The sequence below is a fragment of the Anas platyrhynchos genome, chromosome 9 (genome assembly GCF_047663525.1).
Source record: "Anas platyrhynchos isolate ZD024472 breed Pekin duck chromosome 9, IASCAAS_PekinDuck_T2T, whole genome shotgun sequence".
Classification (NCBI taxonomy): Eukaryota; Metazoa; Chordata; class Aves; order Anseriformes; family Anatidae; genus Anas; species Anas platyrhynchos.
The window spans coordinates 20528086-20551645 of record NC_092595.1 but is presented as its reverse complement, the minus strand read 5'-3'; the positions used below and the strand labels follow the sequence as shown (position 1 = coordinate 20551645).

The following is a 23560-nucleotide window of genomic DNA, read 5'->3' as shown; positions in this document are numbered from 1 at the left end:
CCTGAAGTACTGCAGTTGCCAGGAGTCAGCATCCCAATCCTTTACTTCCTTGATAACAATTATAACAGAGAAAGGCATTTCCATGCATCACAACAGCTTCTGGTGAGTACTTCCAGAAACATCTGGCATAAACAGGATCCTACGTGTCATAACCTCCAAAAGTCTATGTGAATGCTCCAGTAGACAACAGCAGGCAAAAACCAGAGCAATTACATAACCTGAACAGTGTGAGAGATAACATTACTGTGGCACTTCAGAGTTCCTGGTCTATTCAAAGGTCAGCTAGAACTGAGGAATATTTCCACATAAATAAAAACACTACTTACAGAGAGCAAACCCTCTTGCAGTACATACATACACCCAACATAGTTAAACTTATACTTGGCAAACAGAGAATGAGCTAGCTTTAATGTAGCCTTGTAAACATCTTACACTAGGTCAGAGTTCCACTAAATGGTTTCATTTAACTCCAGCTCATTGCCATTTTCCAAAAAGAAAATATTACAGAACTTGTGAAACCCAAATTCACGTTCTTCAATAAGATGCATTTTCTAGCCTGTTCCATATAGTGAATGATACATACACAAATTATTTTAAATAACAGAAATAAATGCAGCTTCATCCATTACTGCTAATTTGTGTTTGGTCATTCATAGTATGCATCTATAATACTGGTATTATTGATAATATGCTCTATGGACTAAATTTCAGTCAGAGCTGTGTTTGCTACAATGGTAAAAACAAATATATTTCAAACAATAAAGTTAAATCAAACTAAATATCCTGCTATATGTCAGTAACAGCCATTTGGAGCTCAAAGTACTATGAAGAACAATGCCATTTATATATGTATAGAAAACCATAGGGGGACTGTAAAAAATACTAAGTAGCCATATGCATGTTGAGTATTATTTGTTGGGAACAGGTTAGGTACCAGATAATTATTACAGCTGCTGAACTAGAAATGAGAATTTGCCCTTTCTTTCAAAGGAAAAGAACAGTAAATCTTTTTGGACTGTAAACATTTAAGGAATTTGTTTGCATCTCAACATTGCTCCATTCTGTCTGCCAAGGGGGAAGCTGGAACCACTTTAATTCTATGATTATGTTCAAGTGCCAAAGTATTTGGGTATAGCTAGCTTAAAAATGAATAAATAAGCTAAGCTGTAGGATGAACCTCCCAAACTTCTTTTTCTACTGGAGATTGTGGAATAGAAGGGAAATGGATCTATATTTTCTTGGAATAGAAATTCTTACATATTTTATTTCTGAGAAGAATCACTGTTATCCAAATTCCAGCTCTCTAACCTAGTAGAGTGATAGAATATGCCAGTAGCCACCTTTTTGCTTACTGAAGCTACAAGCTCTCTGCAGAGCTGGAGAGACAAATAATATGGAAAAAAGTTTAGAAGATCGTAACAATCCCTGGAAGTAGAACAGAAAATTATTAGTATCTTCTTATCAGCTCCAGTTTTGGACTAGAGCTTGAAACATTAATTTAAGTATCTTTCACTATGAGAACAGAAGAAAAGAAATGGCACAAGAAAAATAAAAAATACCAACATTTTGATCAAACTACTAAATAAACACTACAGAAGAGATGCAGGTATATTATGACAATTTAACTGTTCCTACCAGCTCAGAGGCACAATATTTATGTGAAGTCTGACCTATTCACATTTTATATTAAACAAATGCTTACCTTTTTTACCAGTTCATATTTCCTCAGACATAAATATGCATATAAATAGGAACTGTCCTCTTTACAAAGACTGTCAGCTGATTGAACAACATCGTTACTGGCAACATTCCCATTTCAGATTATTCAATACTCCAGCACACAGTTTACATTAATTTCATTTTTTGTTTTCCTACCCCTTTATACTTTTATGGAATTCTCTCAGGAGACGCTCTAGCCCTATTGTGTACTGTTGTACTCCAGCTGCAAAAGGGCTGGGATTGGGGCCAGCGTATGTGAATACTTGAAGGGTCACAGGGTCAGGAGAAATTGGCTGCTTCTGCTCTTTCACTCTCCTCCGAGAAACTGTTCCACACCTCATCACTGAGAAATACACCTCCCACGATCGCTTTTGTCTAGTGCAACCAAAACACACTAGTAGAGAGTGTGAGGTACTGGAAGGCTGAGGTCACATTCCAATCAAGCAGATGTTGAAAAGGAAAAAATTACCTTTACCAAGACCTTGAGAAAGTAAAATCATTTCTATTCAAATTGCCTCTAAAGATGCGCTTCATAATCACTGAGTAAAGTCTGTACAAAAGCTAGTCACAGTGCTCAAACGTAACAGAAAATATTTCCTGCATGTACATTTATAATGGCGTTAGTTTATTTTTATGTTTAGCAGTTTAGAAATAACAATTCCAGAAAGTGAATTCCTTGATTTAATCATGTGAAATGCATAACAACAGAGAAAGCAATGGAAATTTCTTCACTTTCTTTTGTCACTGTGCCTCAATGTTGGGGAAGCAGGTTTTCAGTTAGTCTCCCACCCTTCAATCCTATGCCTTCATTGTGGTATTTCTTCAGTTATGACCCACTAGCATTTATGCTGTTAGTTTCTTCCTTAGGTAATAGAATAGGATCCACAGATTTATTCATTTAGGCTCATCAGTAAACTTAGCAGATTTATATCCAGAGATATAAACATATGCATGTGAATCTATCTATTCTCCTCTTTAGTACAGATTCGTTTATCTTTTGCTGGGTTAAGGAACGTGGCACCTCTCATCTGGAACACTTGGAGGAGTATTTACATTATTTCCATTGGGTCATTTTGTTGGCTTTTGCCAGCACTTAAATGGATGAATACCATATCCAAAATACATTTATCATACATGTTGGATCTCATCAACCCCAGAACATACACAATACTTTCAGGTGAGTTCACAATACTGACTTCTTAATTTTTGAAATCTCTCTGTATGAAGTCATTGAAAACTTTCTTCCCTATTTTTGTGTAGATAATGTCACTAGTATTTAACAGTCAATACAAAGCCTACGTTTTCCTGGACTTTCATCCAAGGGGCACAAGATAATGTTCACAGAAGCAGTACTTTTTAGAAGTAGGATTGGCTTTTTGTCTGTTTACTTTGTTTTGTTTGATTTCTGTTTTTCCAGCAGTTTGGCTTACTAATGACTGAAGCTGGTAGGCTTGGGTGAATGTTTCTTAATATTGTATCAAGTAGAGTTGGATGCTAATTTATAAATATATGTAATTTTTAAGTTGATAAATGGAAATATTTAACATTCTCTGACATAATGCCTGTGTATATTTGAAACCATAGACAGTTTCTTAGGTAAAAGCTTGGCTGTCAGATAGACTAAATGTTCACAAACTGGTCAAAATTTAATAGAAATTCCCCTACTCACACCTTCCTGCTCGCAACATGACAAGAATACTACAGTAATGAAAATACATACATTAGTTTGTTAACAATGTAATCCACAAGGTGGGCAACATGCCAAATCCATTTCCAGGACTCAAAGAACAAAAATGCTCTTGGAGGGTCAATGATCTCCTCGACCTGCTTCCAGATTAACTCTTCTGAGCTACCTGGCTCCAGCCACCATCTGGGCTTGCTCTCACAATCACTGCAGAAATTGTTTCTCAGTTGATTATCAACAGTTTTCAACTAGCAGTTACCAGTGCCCAGATGTACCAGTGGCAACCCCTATGCATTTTAGCACAAAATCACCCTTTTGACTTTAACTGGGAGTGAAGCTTATTATGCTTCACATCTGTTGCAGTGGGGTAGATAAAGAAGCAACCACATTGGCTACACCAGTTCAGACATCAGCATAGTCATTTCTAGTTGCAAAATAGTGGCAAAATTTTGTGTTAGAAAGTGGCACCTTAAAATTGCAAATAGATGTTCTCACCTGCACATGTGCTCCCGTTGTCAGTGACAGGATAGTAGCACTAGTGAGATCAGTAGACCAGTTTTCTACTATGGTAATACCAAACATTAATCCCTAAGAGAGAAATCAAGAAAAGAATTTCACAGTTACTGCTGCTTTGATGATATTAATTTGAGAAGATATAACAGGAAGATCCAAGTACACTAACTGAAATTATTACCCATATGAGTAAATCATGGAAAAATAAAGTACTCTCTCCTACTCTGCTCTGGTTAAAGTACACTAAAAACTGTTTGCTGACTGTATGTGATTTAGGTTTACTTAAATTGTGTCTCTATGCAGGAGTTTCAGGCTTTATAGCTACTTTTTTCTTCCTATCAGCCTTTAAAGGTATCTTCTGAAAAGACAATATATAGTTTATACCAGTTTAGTTTAACTATTCCCCATCATTTTGAAATAAGTCAACAAAGAAATGATATAAAACCCCATTGGAAAATATACATCTTTTAAGCAGCTTAATTTTTTGTCACTTAAAAAGAAGGTAATATAAGTTACTATATGGAAAAAAAAAAAAAACTAATTAGAAAAGCAGACACAATCTATCCTCTCTATATTTCTGGCAAGTTGGCAACAGCTCAAGAGTGATCAGAGACTGGCCTATTTCTCAAGGATCTCAGGAGACTGTAATATTTTAAATCATAATCTTAGGAAAATGCCTAAAGCATTTTTTAAATGATCTTCCTTTTCAAAAAGAGCAAAAAAAAAAAAAAAAGTTCTGCTCTCCAAATTGGCTGAGAGCCAGAGATACTGTAAACAATTGTTTAAAGAAAGCTTGAGACACCCTACATTGACAGAGACTCAAGCAGATCTGAACTTTTGCCAGAAGAAACATACTTTATCTGTGAGAGAGAAAAAACTGGGAATAAGTTGTTCATGAGCAAAAATAAAGCAGCACAATTGCTCAGTGGTACTTTTTTTTTTTTTTTGGGGGGGGGGGGGGGGGGGGAGGGAAGCAGAGCTTAACAGCTTTCCAAATTTCCCATAATCATATGAAGATTGGAAAAAGTTCTTAAGGCTGAAGAGACAACTTTACGATGTTGTGCATAAAATGATCATGTTTTCCTCTTCACGAGGGGAGAAACTAAGACAGGAATCATTAACCCAAACCTCCACATTCTCTGTTCAGCAGTACAACTTGTTTGTAATCATGTGTGTTATGCATATATAAATGTTATATAGGTGGCTGGAGCATGAGTCAGGTAGCAAGGACTGGGATTTAAGGTACCTCCATCCTCAGTATCTCCACTGGCTCTGATTTCATAGAAACACAGAATGGCTTGGGTTGGAAGGGATCCTCATCCAATCTGGTCTTTAACACCTACGGGGATGATTCTGGTGATTAGGGATTGGCCCTAAATTTAAGTAATATTTTAAAGGATTGACCCTTTTCAGTTCAGCTCCTACAGTAAGAAGGAACTGTAAGAGCCAAATTTTGCCAGTAACTAAGCAGCAAAAACATTTTCCATCCTATCATGAGAATTCAAGCCAAATGGCGTACCTTGACCTCGTATGTAGGACCTACACTCTACTAGGTGTTTGGCAACCAAGTAATTTATGAAATCTGGACCTTAACTCCAATGTGTGTTAGTGCCCCCTGTAACAGAAACAGACTTGAAACCATTTATCCTCACAACAGCTTTGTGAGAATAAATAAAGGCCACTCATGGTTACCATAAGGCTCTATCATGGAGTCTTGAGATGTTCTTTTGGGACATTTTATCTTAATCTCCTTTAGTTTTGTTATTACTATTTCTTTTACCACACAAGTTTTAGCATGAGACTACCCATGTAACCCACTTTACATTAAAACAATTTTAACAACTCCAAAGTAGCTAGTTTGCCCTTTTGTGTCAATGCCTAAGTAGTTTTAACTAAAGCATGACTGATAAATGTAAATATTCATTACTAGTTCTGTTAACGTTAAAATCATAATGTATATACTTCTTGGTTTGGGTTATAAATACACATTCTCTGCATACCTGGTTTCCACTATGTGTGGCAGGCAGGTATTTTGAAGCAGATAAACACAATTCTGGTATCCCTTCTTATCTTCTGTGTGCAATTGCATAGTAGAAACATACAAGAAATTGGGAGAGGGCGGAGTAAACTTCTCTATTGTGTGATCTCTCTTCAGTGATCTTTAGTGATGCTAATATGTTTCAGATTATGCATTAGGTTAAAAGTACAAAAAGAAAACAGGTCTGGACACAGGAAAATCCCTGTGTCCATTCAGGAAACTTCAGATTTCCTGTTGGGAAGTGCAATACTGGAGGATGTAGCTGCATTGCAGTAAACATTATAGTGTCTACACGAAAAGGAAGGAAAACAGGATTAATTTTTATCCATTATTAACACTACTCATTTTGTACACAGCTCATTTTATAACTACAGGACAAATTGGAGATAAAGGACACAAAGTAGCCCTCCAAATAATTATATTTCGGTATAGTTGTTCAATTGCATATCATTTTAGTTTCTGAATGTTTTTAAAAATCAGTAAAATAATGTTGTCCTGTCAGTTTGTAAGAGCTAATAAAAAATAAACATTAGACAGACTATGTAAAAAGTCAGTCCTAGAAAATAATAGTTTTGAGATGCTGGAAATAAAATAGTCAAGATATTTTCCTTCGGTTGCAATTAGTGTCACTGATATACAAAGTTCTTTGGAAACAGTAATAATAAGAAAATCTTGCAGAGGAGTTTATTTTAGCCCTTTCTTTGTTAAAAGGAAGAAAGTTTATTATCTTTATTCTGACTGTTACTGTCCAAGCTGATGAACCAGCCAAGTGAGTGATGTTTTTCCTTAAGCCCTTATTTGTTTTATGTTCACATTTCATGGATTAGTATCACTGTAGTTTAAGTAACAACAATCAGAACTTATTATAATAAACATTTTGCCAAGCTGTTTAAGCTGAAAGTCTGAGAACGTTAAAAAGCTAGAGAAAACAAAACAAAACTCTCCCCTCAAATATTCTCCTCCTACCCCCAGCAGATCACTAGGTATGACTGTAGTTAATAGTTTCAATACTATTTTGCTTTAATATCCACTCATTTTTGCTATTCCCATGACATGCAAAACTAAAACTTTCCGTACATCTGAGTATATAAGCCAGTTAAACATGACTGTTCAGTCTTCCTTTAAAGGAGAGAAATGATGTACCTCTCAGAATATTGTGGAGCCTCATTCAAATACCCCTATGAACTGCTGATGACCAATGACAACTGCCTTGATTTCAGTCAGGCACAGGTCATTAAGCTTGTGAAGAACCATCTCCTCAAAATCATTTCTAATCATTCTGGCCAAGAGTGATATGGTCAAATAAAAGGCCATGAAGTAAATAATAAGTAAATAAAAGGCCATAAAAGGCACAGAGTGCCTTTTCCTTGGTCAGTCCTCCAAACAGAAATTCTTAGCTCCGCCACTGACATACAACTGTTTTTATGAAAACTGTGAACATAGTTTTTAACCAAAACATCATGTAGAACACTCAGACACGTTAATCTCAAATAAAAAAGCTTTATATTTTGGGACGTATAAGCATGATAAGAGTGGAAAATCAGAGGTACCAATTACAACCAACTCTAGTTTCTTTGTTAGACAGAATTCTGGTTAAATGAACTATACGGAAGTTGTATTTATTGTGTCTGGCAAAATAAGGTTTAGCACAGCAGGTCGATGTTACAAGTGTGCATTTAATTGAAAGTTGTGGTAGGTAATTAAAATCTCCTGGATCATTTTATTTGGTACAAACCTGTAGGCATCCAAACCTATAGAACTATTCAGTGACTAAGGGGCACTTGAATTTAAATTTGTCTTGTTTTTCTAGAAGGATCGTATGCATTAGTGTTGTTTCAGACAAACTACAAGAAAAGTGAAGTATTTTTACTTATTTCCCAAACACATAGTATATAAGCAACTATAACTGTCTCAAACAAACCTTTCCTTGACAACTGCACAGAACCAGAGCTGGATGCAACTGTTCTGCATTGCCACTGTTCTTTAGAAGATGAATCTGTATTTGTAAAAAAATAGAAGAAACGAATTTCCATTCCAGAATAGGTGATACTGCTCTTTCTCCTCTATGCACCATTAACTAAAGTCTACCACAAGAGGTAAAATTTTAGATAAACTGCAGTGACTTTTTTTTTTTTAATTAGAATGATTAATTCAACCTTTGAATGACAAAAATAAAATGTCACTGAGCTACATGAACAAGGGGGCTTGCCAACCCCCAGAAGATATCCAATGACAAATAGTTTGAAAGTTTGATTTTCTGAATCCTCCAATACATAGGAGGTTTGATCCATACATCTAGTGGACTCTTAGCATGATCCACAGCAGCTTCATTACTGTGTCTTGAGACCTATAAAAAACAACTGCATCATTTATCAAGGTAGATTGGTATCACACTGTGAGCTGCTACGGGACAAAAAACTCATCACTAACTCAGTCCATAACTAACTACACAGCTGATCATATGATCCACTGCAAAATCCTTCTTAAACATAGCATGAGATATCTATGAACTAATAACAATTTAATTGAAGTGCTGACACCGCAGCAAGAGGAGATTTATTGGTTTCTGGCTGATTCATTGAAGCAGTAGAATGTTCTGCCAATTTGGGTGATGAAGTCAGGCAGGGCTTTAGAAGCTTTTCAGTTGTGTCTTTGCGTGCAGCTGGGGTAACATGCTATTTCTTGATTTCTTGACTACAGCAAAGCACCTCAAAATAAAGTTATTTGATTAACGCAATCTAAATCTTGGAAATTAATAAACACAAAAAAATAGATGATAATCACCCTCAGTGAGACACTGAGATCAGTAGTACTACACTAAGAATATCATTTGAGAGTTGGAGGTAAGCATTCACAGGCCAAACTTAGCAAGTTACTCTATACCAGCTTAAATTCAGAGACTGTAACAGTGGCAATCATTGCCTTGCACACCTATTAAGTACACTCAGCATTTTTTTCTTAATTAACAAATTCACAGGTGTACATGTCCATTCAGCTTTGCTTATTAATTTTAGACATTAAAAATTTACAAAGAAAGCAAAAGGGAAATTTTCAGGCTTTATGAATTTTGTCATCATACAAAAAAGGAAACAAGGAATGAAGGAACAAGTGGACAGGTCTCCCAGGAGACCACACATACTGATTTACTGATGAAATCAAAAGTGTATCCTTTAGGAAGTGAACAGTTTTCTCTTGAAAAGACAGAATATTCTGTACTGTCATATATAATCAATATCATTTGTGAGAAAGATTGGTAATACACTAGGCAGAAATATAGTTTTAAAGCTAAATTAAAAAGTTATAAATATAAAAGTGCATGAATAGCCAACTAAATGTACAATATATTTTTTCAAGAAACATGACATTCAATTGAAAAAAATCCTATTAATTCTTCTTGCTTTTCCCCTTTAAAAAAAAAGTTACAGAAAGGGGAATAGTTGAAGGATAGCGAGGTGATATCTTTTCTTTAGCGTTCTTGCAATACTGTATCTATAATACTGAATTATGATTTATAAAACTGCCTATAATAAAGAGTGGCAAAGAAGAAAAATAGGTAATGCTAATGGTCATGCTAAGTATTTTGTGTGTGTGTGCATGTTCTGAAAACTTTCGTTTCATCTCTTCTCTGATTTTAGTTAGTATTGGAAATGCCACTTCCAGGGAGCACATAGGAAAGAGCAATACCAACTCACACATCCTTGAAGCAACAGGCATTTCCACTATTATACCCTCCAGAAGACTGAGCAATAATGATGTGAGCAAGGTGAGGTAATCGAGTAAACACAGGAAGCTAAACTTAAGAATTCCAATTTAGATCAGGTAAAATTTACCTATTTTAATTTGAAGTGCTTTGTTCATTATGACTACTTTTTTTTTTAATTTATTTAAAGTTTCTGAAGTTTAAGTGTTGGTGTTATACAAACTTTTTTCATTTGTGAACCTCAAAAGAGGGTAAGCAATACCATGTTCATTTTCAGAAGACAAATTCAAACAACTTAAGATGAAGCTTGGAAACATCAATAGCTCAGAAGCTTTCAGCCAGGCTCCACCTGTTGATTTCAACTTGCACAACACATTCTGTTCTGCAGGGAGACTGCTGTCCTCCACACTTCTGAGCATCTCTGTGAAGGAAATCTAAGTGTTCATCTGATAATTCCCTTATTTTAAACAAAAATGTACCATTTCTCTATATGAACTTTTAAGGCAGAAATGTATTCCTCTCTTCCTGCTCTGTAAAGCTTATTTTCCAATTCCCAGTGTGTGCTGCTAGACAACCCTGCTCACAGACACTGGGGAAGAGGAATAGATGTTTGCTTGTGGGATATGTTGGCATTTCCATTTATTCTTATTTTGCCATTACATTTGCATATCTTTTTTTCTGGAATTAAATTATGCATCCCTCTCCCCCTCCCCTGTAATGCTTACTTATATCTGTATTAACATCACTTCTGGCACCTTCTGTAAGCAGCAAATTTAGGATCTCATTTTTACTATTGCCAATAGTGCAGTCTTCATCCATTCACCCTTTGGGCAGTCAGACTGGTTCCTGGAGTAGACCCTAGCAATTACAGGCCTGTCAGTCCCACGTCAGTGCCTGGTAAAGTTATGGAGAAGATGATCCTTGAATTTATTGAAGTGCACCTGGGGGACAGCACAGTCATTGGCCCCAGCCAACAGGGGTTTGTGAGGGGTCGGTCCTGCCTAACAAATTTGATTTCCTTCTATGTAAGGAAATAGCCCAACTAATTGATCAAGGGAAGCCAGCTGATGTGATCTTTTTGGACTTCAGCAAAGCTTTTTACAAGGTTTCCCATAGGATTCTACTATACAAAACGTCCAGCATACAACTTAACAAAAACATCATATGATGGTTGACCAATTGGCTGACAGGTAGGGCTCAAGGGGTTGTGGTAAATGGGGCCACTTCTGGCTGGCAGACGGTCACTAGTGGGGTCCCTCAAGGCTCCATTTTAGGGCCAGTCCTCTTCAATGTCTTTATAAATGATTTGGATGTAGGACTGGAAGGTGTTCTGAGCAAATTTGCCGACAACACCAAACTTGGAGGAGTTGTGGACTCAGATGAGGGTGGAGAGAGATCTTTGCAGAGAGATCTGGACAGATTGGAGAGCTGTGCCATCACCAACCACGTGAAGTTTAACAAAGCAAGTGCCAGGTCCTGCACCTGGGACAGGGCAACCCTGGCCATACATACAGACTGGGCAACAAGACGCTGGAGAGCAGCCCTGCAGAGAGGGATCTCAGGGTTGTGGTTGACAGCAAGCTGAGTATGAGCCAGCAGTGTGCCCTGGCAGCCAGGAGGGCCAACTGTATCCTGCGGTACACCAAGCACAGCATTGCCAGTCAGTCGAGGGAGGTGATTATCCTGCTCTGCTCTGCGCTGGTGCAGCCTCACCTCAAGCACTGTGTGCAGTTCTGGGCACCACAGTACAAGAAGGACATTAAACTGTTGGAGAGTGTCCAGAGGAGGGCGACGAAGATGGTGAAGGGCCTAGAGGGGAAGATGTATGAAGAATGGCTGAGGGCACTGGGCTTGTTCAGCCTGGAGGAGAGGAGACCTCATCATGGTCTACAACTTCCTCACGAGGGGGAGTGGAGAGGCAGGCAACCTATTCTCTGTAAACACTAGTGGTAGGACCCGCAAGAACGGTGTTAAGCTGAGGAAGGGAAAGTTTAGGCTGGACATCAGGAAGAGGTTCTTCACCGAGAAGGTGGTCGCACACTGGAACCAGCTCCCCAGGGAAGCAGTCACTGCACCAAGCCTGTCTGAATTTAAGAAGCGATTGGACTGTGCACTTAGTCACATGGTCTGAACTTTTGGGCAGACCTGTGCGGTGCCAGGAGTTGGACTTGATTATCTTTATGGGTCCCTTCCAAGTCAGGATATTCTATGATTCTATTACACATACAGAATAAACCCTGGTGTCCTTCAAAAGAAATCTGGGTTGCCACGTTTCTCTCATCAGTCTCAGAGAAGAGGTAATCAACATATGGATGCCTTGTGCAAAGCAGGAAAAGGATTTCCTGAGCGTTCTCCGCACTAGGAAAGCTATTCCAGACACGGAAAGCCTTAGCTCCCATAAACACTACTAGAAGCTGTCATGAGTATATTTTAGAGGTTGTTCATATATCCTACTAGTTCCGTATAATTTCTTAGCATTTTGGTTGACAACTCCTAGCAGATGATCTGACAAAATTTAAGAAAGCTGTGAGAAGAAAAATGCAGAAGTCTGATGCAAGTGGAGAAAGCAGTAATGTAATTCCAGAGCTTTCACCAGCATTTTATGAATGACAGCATGTTTTGTTAGAGTGGATTGCAAAATTAATTAATAATGCTGTATAACTAATAATTAATCTCTCTCAGATTTGGCATGGTATTACTCAAAGAAAAAAGATGACTTTGGGGACTGAAAATATAGGTCACAAAAGTATGCTAAGGACATGATTTAGGGAGCTCTTCTAGGATTTCCATCCTCTGAATTGAACAGCCACCAAATCATTGAATAACTTTTTTTTTTTTCTTTATAAAGATGTAGACTACACTAGCTTGAATAGTCTTTTGCTGATGACTTCCTCCCTCTCACCTCAATTTGACAACTTTGAAAAGATATAGCATAATGTGTTCCTTGTCTTTTTGGCCTTGATTTTTTCTTTTTTTTTTTTTTTCTTTTTTTTTTCCTCTCCAATGAAGTCATTGGCAAAATTCCCACTGAGCAGAATAGTAAGGATCAAGCTTTTATTCCCCATTATTAAGACTGTCACATTTAACATCACTGTCCTTGTCTCTCATCATCTGCCACTGATTATTTGGGGGCAACAACTGTTCTTTTTCATAAAGAAAGCTGCTGCTTATATGTTTGCATCTTTGGTGACACAGAAAATGAAAAACTACATGCAAATCTCAGGGAGATTTGCATAAATAGTTCAGTACTACATAAAAGCTGAACTGGGAACTTCATGTTACATTTTGACACTGTTTCACTATCCTACAAGAATATTAATCTCCAACAAACTAAGAATAAGGTAATAATCCTGAAGAAATCATCTCATTATAAATTAATGGCTGGATTTTCAGTTAATGGACCAAGCTGAAGACAAGGGCAGTTAACACTATAACAAACTACAGTAATATAACCAATTTCAAGGGGATTATTGCTATCATAAACCGTATTAAATGGTTTATAAAAGGAATGGCTTGGGCTGCTTTTTTTTTTTTTTCTTTTTTCTTTCTTTTTTTTTTTTTTTAAAGTTACATGAAATAGAGTGAATGAGAGATTGCTTTGTTAAACAGGTTATTTCCAATCAATTTTCTAAGCATTCAGGACACAGGGAATGCTTTGATAGTTGTATAATTAATATTTTAAATGCACCAGAAGTTGTTCTTTGCTCCAGTGGGTGGTGGAAAAGCCATTAACTCTTACGCAATCAGGTTTCGATGAATCTGGTCTATAACTTGGTGTAAGAAAGAAAGAAAAAAAAAGAAAAAAAGAAAAAAAAAAGAAAAAAAAACAGCATTCAGACTGCACTCAGTTCATTGCCAGAGCCCAGCACTTGACCATTTAAAAATCTCAATCTGCCAGCTGATTACATTACAAGGTCAAAGGAGAAAGAAAATAAAGATATCAAGAGACCTGTTCTGCACTCAATTCTGTAAGTAAACTAGATCAGTAACTGCCAGGAAAAAAGTGAAGTTGTATGCAATTCTGCACTATGACTACACAGTGGAAATAGAGCTTACCTCATTTACTTGCAGATATTACACACAGTTTCTTCAAGTGATAACTTAGTGCTCAGAAGAATTAATATAAGATGGAAGTAATTTATTCAGATAATACATATCCAGCTGGTTCAATAATTCCATCCAAACAAATAAAAATAAATAAGAATAACCAAGCTAACATTAACAAGATGCTTTCTGGGGGACGGGGAAGTTGGTAAGAAATATCACAGAATTTCAAGGTTGGAAGAGACCTCAAGATCATCGAGTCCAACCTCTGACCTAACGCTAACAGTCCCCACTAAACCATATCCCTAAGCTCTACGTCTAAACGTCTTTTAAAGACTTCCAGGGATGGTGACTCCACCACCTCCCTGGGCAGCCTGTTCCAGTGCCTCACAACCCTTTCAGTAAAGAAGCTCTTCCTAACATCTAACGTAAAACTCCCCTGGTGCAACTTAAGCCCATTCCCCCTCGTCCTGTCACCAGGGAGGGGGAAATCACTGAAGGAGAGAACTTACGTAGCACACTGAGCCTGCACCACATACCAACTAATGCTTGAGCTACTCAGATAAACATTACATTATATACTACAGATGCAATGTTACTGTATTAGGACATTATACCACAAATAAAATATTGGTGCTCTGCACTAGTGAGCAGAGCATTAGCTTCAGAGTTCAACCCTTAGTTTAGGAATGATGGTATGGCAGTTTTCACTAGTTCCATAATTTCAGAGTAGTAACAAAATGCCACCATTTTTTTTCTTTAATCTTGACCCTTCATCAAGAGAAGATGCAATGAGGGATGACTTTGCAGTCTGTGGTAGCTTCCAATGGTCTTCTGAAATATACGTCATTGCTCCAGACAACATCTTAAGTTTACCATGGGTCTGCTCCTCTTCATTCCTCTGCTCCATAATGCAGGAGCTCCTTTTAAATTATCATGGTTTAAATAATTACTTTTAATAGTACCAATCAGGCATCATGATTTAAGCTTGTATAGCTTTAAATCTGTTTCCAATATATAAATCAGAAACAGCATCCAAGATATAAGAACACTTGTTCATTAAAAAGGAATAAATAGGAGGATGGAATGATAATGACTGAAGTTATTTAGATAACAACTCATACATTAAAAAAGCCCTGAAAAACTAAAGATCCCTTGTCTGTGGACACTGTAAATGGAGTGCAGTTAATCATGTTCTTCTGTTTTATCTATGACCCAAGTATTTCCTTGGAGTCTATTTGAATAGCTGCATTAGGGAATAGAAGAAAATGTCACGCTTTTGCAAAAGGGCAATCATCATAGTGGGATATATAAACATGAGCTTAGACTGCCAGATGCAGAATGTCTTTTTGCTCTCTGCAGCACTGATAAGGCCTCAGCTGGAGTATCTTCTATCAAGGGGGACGTGGCCCAACAGCAGAGTCCAGAAGACTGCAATGTGAGCTGTCACTAGTTCAGAAGATGTGATCGATAAAGAAAAAACAGTAAGACTTACTCCACCTAAGAGAAGGAAGGGCTGGGCAGGGGGGGGAGGGAAATCAAATACAAACATCTCTTGAGGAGTAAAAGAAAATAGTTCTCAATATCCATACTCAAAAGGTCATAAAGTGATAAGCTTCCTTGAAGTTCATGCATTCGGAAAACTTTCTACCAACAACTGAATGCTAGAATTGGTTTTCAAGGAACATCATAGGGTTCCTACTGTAAATTTAAGTTTCTCTAAAGATTTCTATCATTGTCATATTACTATCAGGTTAATTTATAGAATTTCAACTCAAGAAGAACTTACCAAAGGACATTAAAAAGGACAAAAAATACATTGCCCAAAAGATTTTTGGGCTCAAAGAGTTGTGCTACAAAAGTTTTCCAATGTGAAAGGGAAGCCTGTCAGCAGATAGTAGAAGCCAGGGATCCTCTCTAAGTTTTTCTCCAGTCTGTCACATGACTTCAGACACATTTGAGATTCTGTTTAATCCAGCCTAAAAATACCCCCCAAATTTGGGCATAACATTTTTTTTTTTTTGAGCCTTAATTTATGGAAAACAACACCCTCTATTAGCAACTAATTCTTATTTTAGGTAGCATTATTAACTCTGAGCATTCAGCTTTTTAGTCCACCAGCTTTCTCTGCATCTAGTTTACTTGACATAAGCCTATTATCAAAGCATCACCAATATGTGGATTTGCTGATTAGATACATCTTCAGGAAATAAACATCTTTTCCTCCTTCCCCCCCCCCCCCCCCATAGCAAATAAAGATATTTGGATGGAAGAACACATTCTTTCCTGTTCCTCAAGCAGATGTTCTGCATCCTTAACAGATTTTGCATATTAGCCTTCTGGTATCCATTCCAGACTTCCTTTTATCTTTGATTTCTCTCCTTTTGTGCTTCTTTAAGCTTTGTACCCTCAAAAGAGTTATATAAAACTCATGTTCTCATATATCTAAAGCATAAGTAGCAGTTTTGAAAAGATTTAACTAATCTGTTCTAATTTCTTTATCATCTTAATTACAAGCTACAGTTTCCAGCATATTAAATTCTAGGTCCCATAATGCAAAACCTTAATCCTAGGCTAAGTAGGACATGAAACAAGCATCCCTCTTTGCCAGGTTACTAGGAAGATGAGGAATGGCATTCACCACCATTAAACTTCCTCAAAGACGAGAGCCACAATGATACCATGCTCTTCCACATTCTGTGCACTCGACCACACACTGACACGCTGCAAGATTAAACAGAGAAAAACACTGCACACATTTTTGGTGGCATTTGCTGCTGCCAAAAGGTCTAGCACATCACACAGTTATCCATTAGTAGCCTTCACGTTTGGCCTTAGTAGTAGTCATCTTCCTTCTTCCAGTAGAATATCCATGTGAAATACAGTTTTCCGTCAAATAGAAGTCATATTCCTCTTTCTCACAAGTTTCATTTTGTTATTTTGTGCTCAATTTCGTGATTTTACTGTGCATTTCTGGACATTACAAACTAGTACAAAGGGCTGCCTACAATTTCTTCAACTGAAAGTGTCATTAGTATGCTGGTTACTTCTTTTTAATCATAAAAATGGATTTAACTCCAATTGCAGCAGTACCCCTTTGGAACACCTCATCCCTGACTGTGATTCTTTTCAATTATGGACTGTGAACAGGCACATCAAAATTCCTTTTTTTTTTTTTTTTTTTTTTGTACCAGGGTAGATCACTCAGTTAGAAAGCTCTTTTGACTTTCCTTGTATTGATTAGGGGAGATCTGGACTGTTCCCATGCTGCATTACATCCTGTATATCTAACTGTCTCACAGGCAGTGCATCTATATTTCACTGCAAGCTGATTACATCAGACAACTGGCTTTTGATTCTCACTACTACGATTTTAAGGCAACAAGCAGTGAAGAACATATGGCACCATTGCTACAGGACTAGGATTTTTAAGCCTTCTAGAGAACCAGCTGACCTCTGACTTGCATTCAGTAATTCTCTGATTTTTAAAATCTCAGCAGTCTATGCTGCATAAAAACTGTCAGTTAGCTTAACAACCTGTACACATGCAGCATAATGTCTTCCAATAACACTGCCTGCCAGGAGTCACCATCTGTACTTCCTCTGCTGAAAGCATCCAAACTATTATGCGAAGTTGGGTTAACGTAGGAAAAACATACAATATTTCTCGCCACAAATTTCAGGGTGTACAAAGGCTTCACCTTCATTTTCTAGGTGCACAAAGATTCACATTTTTATATCATTTCCATCAGGTTCCCAGACAGCAAAAGCAAGGAGAGTAAAATTACTAGAGCACAGCAAGGTCTTTGGAAGCATAAAGCTTTTCAAGTCTCTGACAGCCGGTTATGTCTTCATGTGACATGTTCTGAGGGAGTGAAAAAACAAAACTACCCTATCCATCAGCCATTAGAAACAGAGTGATGGAGCTATTTAGATGGTGGGGGAAGCATATGAAAATGTGAGCTTTGCTTTGACTAATGCAGGTGCAGCTGCTTAGCTGGTATAAACTGATAGGATAGTGACAAAACGCACAGCTGAGGATCTGCCCACATTCTGTTGTCTTCTCTTATCTAAGTGAAAGTGTCAATGCTCCACATACACTATGCTCCTCCACAGCAGTTACATCAGAGTGAGTTAGAGTAACTAATAACAAAAATTACCCTCACAAAGCTGGTATTGCTGACAGTCTGTGCTGCCAGGACTGAATCCCCCAATTCTTGCCCCACTGACTGTCCTGCAGGCACAGAGCTGTGTGCCCCTGGCCCTCGAGGAGGAGGCCTCAGCTAGGTCGAACATTAAGGGCTCACAAGGCCTGGCCTCACCCAGTAGGGCAGCTTCTATTCTTCCTCACAATCTATGGTACAAACACATCACACTACCCTTGCTGTCTCCAGGGTAGGACGCTGTTCCACAGTTCTTGGTTCAAGCTATCTTCCTTGACTAATATAATGCATTCTGCTCTATGCTTGCTTTCATGGTGTCTAACAAATGACCATTACTACTACACACACCACAGCTTTCTAGGTCTCAAGCTCTCAGTATTTTGAGAATTTTCTAAGAACTGAAGCCAACAAAACAATAGTAGTTTCAGTCTGAACCCTAGAGAAAAAGAAAAATTATTTTGTTCCTGAGCATTTTTACAGTCATCCTAAAGACCCATACATAACAATTGGTTGGAGAAGGGAAATGCAAGAACAATCACTAAACTCACATGTAAGCATGCTATTCTCAACCAGCATTAAAAAACAAACAACAAAAAAAAAAACCTGATGTGCATGACTGCTAAGATATAGAACTCACAGGTACTCATACGCTACACTTTCACTACTTTCCAAGAAGTACTTTTCTGAAGAAAGTTGCTTCTGTATGTGTGAAAATACCATCTCCCTACCTATGTGACAAAACACACAAAGTTTCTTTGTTGCTCTCTGAGATGAAGGAGGTTTGGGGGGGGGGGGGGGGGGGCGATGAGAAAATGCATGTAGGGTTGGCTCCAAAAGTATTAGATTTACCTTAGAAAGAATACTGGGATACACAGGTGTTATGTAAAGCTATTGCAAAAACTCTTAATGTGTTTGCTTTACCTGCTATGCAATCAATATTCATTCAGCAGATCAGCACACTGCAACACAGAACATTTTATTATGATAATCTGTATGCCATGTTTTCAGTATTTGCTGGAGTAAGCTTCATTACAGCATTGGGGTTGTTTTGAGGCCTTGATCTTTATCCTATTTTCCAGTTGGGTTGTATACGGCACAAGTAGGTCAAATGACTTCTCCAAAGTTACAGAGAAAATATATGATTTACTTAAAATCAGAGGTCCAGGACACCCCATCTTTTTATCGCTCTTGCTTGAAAAGTGAAATCCTAGTTCATATGTCCCAAATGACTGGTATTCTGCAGAAAAGAAATTATCTTTACAAAGAATTTTTCTGTAATTTGCTTTCTTTATTATAAATAGCTATGCGAGAAAGCTGTTTTGGTATAACTAGCATTATTATGCTTATTTGTTCCCCTTTCCATGTTATATGTATACAAGTAATACACACTAGAGACACATACACTACAGAAGTTCAGAATTTATGTTTTAAGCTTTAAGGATAAGGTTTGATAAGTTAGAGTCATTCAACATTTCTGAACAACAGGTACTCTGATCCCTAGAGCTTCCAGACTAAACAGTAGCAAAAGAAACTTCATCTTGAACCTAATCACTGCAGAGAATATCTATTCCTCTGCCTCACTGAAAACCAAAAGTAGGTCAAATAAATAACTATGCCTCTCCACTACCAAGAGACTTACTGAAAATTCAGTTGAACGCTCAACAGATGGTCTTAAAATTTACCTAAAAGAAAGCGTTCAATGCCACAGAAATATACTCAAACAAGTCATCCTATTACTTGAAAGAAACCACCTACATCTTACCTAAGAAATAAAGGTAGAACACTGGTGCAGCTGTTTGTTGGATTTTTTTGGTGTGTTTCCCCCACCAAATACCTCAACTAGGAAGATATAGGGAGCACCTGGAATCTCCACTGATCCATAAGCCAATCTAGTCCTAAATTCAGATGTGCCTTAGCCATTCTAAATGCAAGGATGAAAATCATGATAACAAGGAGAATAGCTTTGTGCATTGTACAGATTCAGAAAGGAAGTGTTAAACTTTTAAAAAATCAATTATTTGTATGTAATTAGGACTACATCAGTTGAGTAAGTTACAGCATAAGATATGTATGCTTACAGAAAGTGAAAAAGAACTACAATTATAGACAGAAAAATTTTGACTAAAAAGTCCTTTACATTTCAACCTTTTATATGAATGTTTATCTTATAAAACATGCATTGGCCGAGTAAGGATCAAAAACCAGCTGTTATCAGATGGGGAATCCAGATTTTCAAGAGTTCACAGGCATAAAGTCTCACCAGGGCCAAGTCTGAGCACAATACGTAGCAAACACCATAAGAAGTTAATAACTTCTAAGACTTACACATGAAAAAATAAGTCATCTTAATTGTGAAAATAAAAGACTATCCAGCAAGCAAAGTTTTGAGAATTGTAAAGTGAAGCAGACCTCAAAGCACTTAATTAGCTAAGTGCTAACTTCACAGATTTTAAACATTTCTGAGGGAAATGCTCTTCCTTCAGGGTGCTCATTACAATACATAGTTATTAATACCACAAATAGTTTGAATTACCTAGTTTACATTTTTAATACCAAAACAGGCTTAGGTAACGCTGCAACACTATGCTTCTTCACTGATAATAGTTGTACACTGAACAGTATGTTAAGCAACAGAGTTTTGTACAAATACACTATCTGTGAAATTCTCTATATGCTCAATTAACTATCTTCTGGAGCCTAAATGCACTAATTAAGTCTACTAGGGCAACACTATATATATATATATATATAATATTTTATATATATATTGTTATATATATATATATAGTGTATATATATATATAATATTTTATATATATATATATATAAACAAAAAACACATTGGAAAGGACTATAGACTCAAACTGCAAACAAATCAACTTGATCAGGAAAAAGGCTGCCAAAATTGTCTTCCAAAGGCCACGTTACAGATACCATTACCCTCACAGCGGATCCTTCCCAATCCTTCCCAAAAATTTAACTTACCTGCAGCCTATGACTGTCCTTCCTTCCACATCCAAAAGTTTCTCTGTTTTTTCCTGAACTCAGCTCAGAATACTTCTGTTCTTTCCAACCACATTTCTCAAAGAAAAACTTGACTCACCTCTTCCTGACTCTTTATCTCCTACAGCTGGGCCAATTTACTGCTCTTTAATGGTAACTTTTGTTAACTCCTTCATTACTAGAAGGAGTTCATAAATAGGTATAATACTCTGAGACGTGAGATCAAGTAGTGGATCAATGTCCTAATAGGAATTGTAATTTATAAATTTATTTTGAGCTGTTCTTTTATGCATCAATCTTTTTACAAGTCATAGAAAAGACTGGTCCTGTAGCTGTGTTTGTGGTATCTGTTCTTTATCTTACACATTTCAGAAAATTTCAAGGTCAGAAGAAAAGACTCTAAGGTATAAGTATTGCATTTATTATGATAATTTTGCCAGCAGGCAACAAACTGATGACTGCTATTTTAAAAAGTCACATCTAGTAATAATTTAGTACTGACAGATTTACACACCTTCTGACAATTTGCATAATTTAGTCTTTACCACCATTATAATTTCTTTCAATTTTATTTACAGTGGTCACTGCATTCTTCTCTTCAGCAGTGCAAGAAGCCACTTGTTCCCCTAGTAGTATTCAGTGGGAAATTTTTGGAATCCTTAATTGCTTGCTAACTTCACAGAACATGTGCAAGGTACACTAAGTTAAAGCATGTCTTAATTTAGGTTTCACTGTCATATAAACAAGACTGTTAATTTATTGGCCTTACATAAAGCTGCCTCTGTGGACCAATGCATGCCCTTTTCTACCTAGCTGACAGGGAGCAACTGGTAACAACACATGCTAATATTCTATTTGCACTTGAAAGAGAGAAGTTCTTAATCACAAATGGAGCAATAATTTGAAATACTGGTTTTATGCATATGTTTTATCACTGCAGACAAGTGGGCTTCTGAGATCTTCAGGAAAGATTGGATTACAGTGTTCTGAGATAACTTTAAAATTTGAGGACATTTAAGGAAGTATTCAAACTGGCAGAGACTTTCCCAAACATTCAGGCTTGGAGAGTCAGAATGGAAATGATTTACATAAATTAAATTATGCTTGAAAAAGGCAGGATTAAGAAAAAGTAGAGAACCTCAAAAGGAGTGCACAGAGGATTCAAGGGGATAATGAAGGAGACCAAAGAGGATAGCAGTTTGTATTTTGTTTAACTCAATAATCTGGTTTAATCCCACTGAATGATTGCTTACTTCAGGCTAACTACAATCAAATCAGGTCTCTATCAACTGGTTGCTGGGCTATAAATATTAAGATTAACTATTACAATCATTTCAATACTTCTCAGTCCTTACAAAGAGATACTGTTGGCTGACACTGCAAACTATGTTTTTTGTTTTTCCTCACCCAGTTTATTCACACAAGTTCTCCCATCTCTATTTCATATACTGACTTCAGGCTTTGAAAGGACCCTTTGTGGGAGTACTGTTGGAAGTTTGAAGTTCTGAATGGTACCACAAATTTTTAAATGATGTAGAAAGAAAAGGTAACTATTCATATTAATTTTCTGTCATTTTTCAAGGAATGGAATTCTTAGAGGCAAGGATAGTATGAAAATGTTGTCAACTCTTAGATCTTTACTTTAAAAAAAAAAAAAGTTAAACACAAGCATGACTAATCAAAAAGGGACAGGACTCACAGAATCGGCCAATTCACAGAATCTTTTTCTATTTGTCACTTTCTATGACATCTCCGTAACTTTTAGACTGGCAATTCAATTTAAAATAAATTAATAGTTGCACACATTATATAAAACGTAGTGTATAAACCAAGATGTCTAGGAGAAAGCAAAACATAGTTGATGTGATTTCCCTACCCCACGAAAATTTTATTTTCCTTTTTATTAGGGTCTTGCCCAGGTCCACCCTACACAGAAGTGCAATACCTTTTTCTGGTCACATGGCCCCTTTTTTCTTCTCTTACATCTCCAAGGTTCTTTTGGGTGACTGTGGTGAGTCTGCTGACTGCAGCTCACGCTTGATGATCCTAGTGTTATTCATCGTCTGTGACTGCCTAATTGGCACGTGCTGCCTCAATCACTGTCCAAATGCTCTAATTAGCATTCACAATATCCTCAGGAAAGAGAGAGCAAGTGTCTTTTGTAGATTGTTTAGATATCTCCTGTTTCATATACAGGATTTATCCTCAGAAAAACTTGTGATGTCTGACCTTGATATATCTGGAAAAATTTTCCTGGGCATGCTGCCAGACATTTTGTTTGATATGTACGTTTTTCTCCCTCTTGGCCTTCTTGTTGTATTTTTTCTCCTTCTTGCTTCTTGGCTTTTTTTCATAACTACTTTAGGTTTCATTATATGTACCCAAAGGAACTAGCATTGTGGATCTTTCCTATCATACCTTTAAAATGTTGATCCTAGTAACACAGGGAAAGCAGGAAGAAAATTTCTAGAAAAAAAAAAAAAAAATATATATATATATATATATATATATATATATATATAAAATTTCCCTAGAAAATCAGGGAGGAAATTGCAAAAGCATGCATGCAATTTAGAAACTTATAGTTCATTATCTTTCAATCTGACAACTCTGATATAGTTGTATACTCACATCGACTATAACAATAATAACAATAATATTTTACTGTTTAAATAGTACAGGGCTCAAGGGTTGAG

General features: G+C 36.9%; 1 protein-coding gene across 18 annotated transcripts in view; it reads right to left on the bottom strand.

The window, feature by feature from the left end:
* LOC119717758 (uncharacterized) overlaps positions 1–23560 on the bottom strand; it is a 518405-nt gene that overhangs the window by 177146 nt on the left and 317699 nt on the right. For 7 of the 18 annotated variants that reach the window (XR_011811354.1, XR_005267985.2, XR_011811357.1 and 4 more), the window contains exons 1-2: positions 20847–20975; positions 3899–3991 (exon numbers count right to left, since the gene is read on the bottom strand). The exons of 2 other annotated variants lie outside the window; for them this stretch is intronic. The gene's annotated coding sequence lies outside the window, so the exon portion shown is untranslated. Of the gene's footprint in view, positions 1–1702; positions 3611–3898; positions 3992–5162; positions 5258–20846; positions 20976–23560 lie in introns of those variants that run through there. 9 more of the 18 variants (XR_011811355.1, XR_011811353.1, XR_011811367.1 and 6 more) reach the window with 5 other exon arrangements.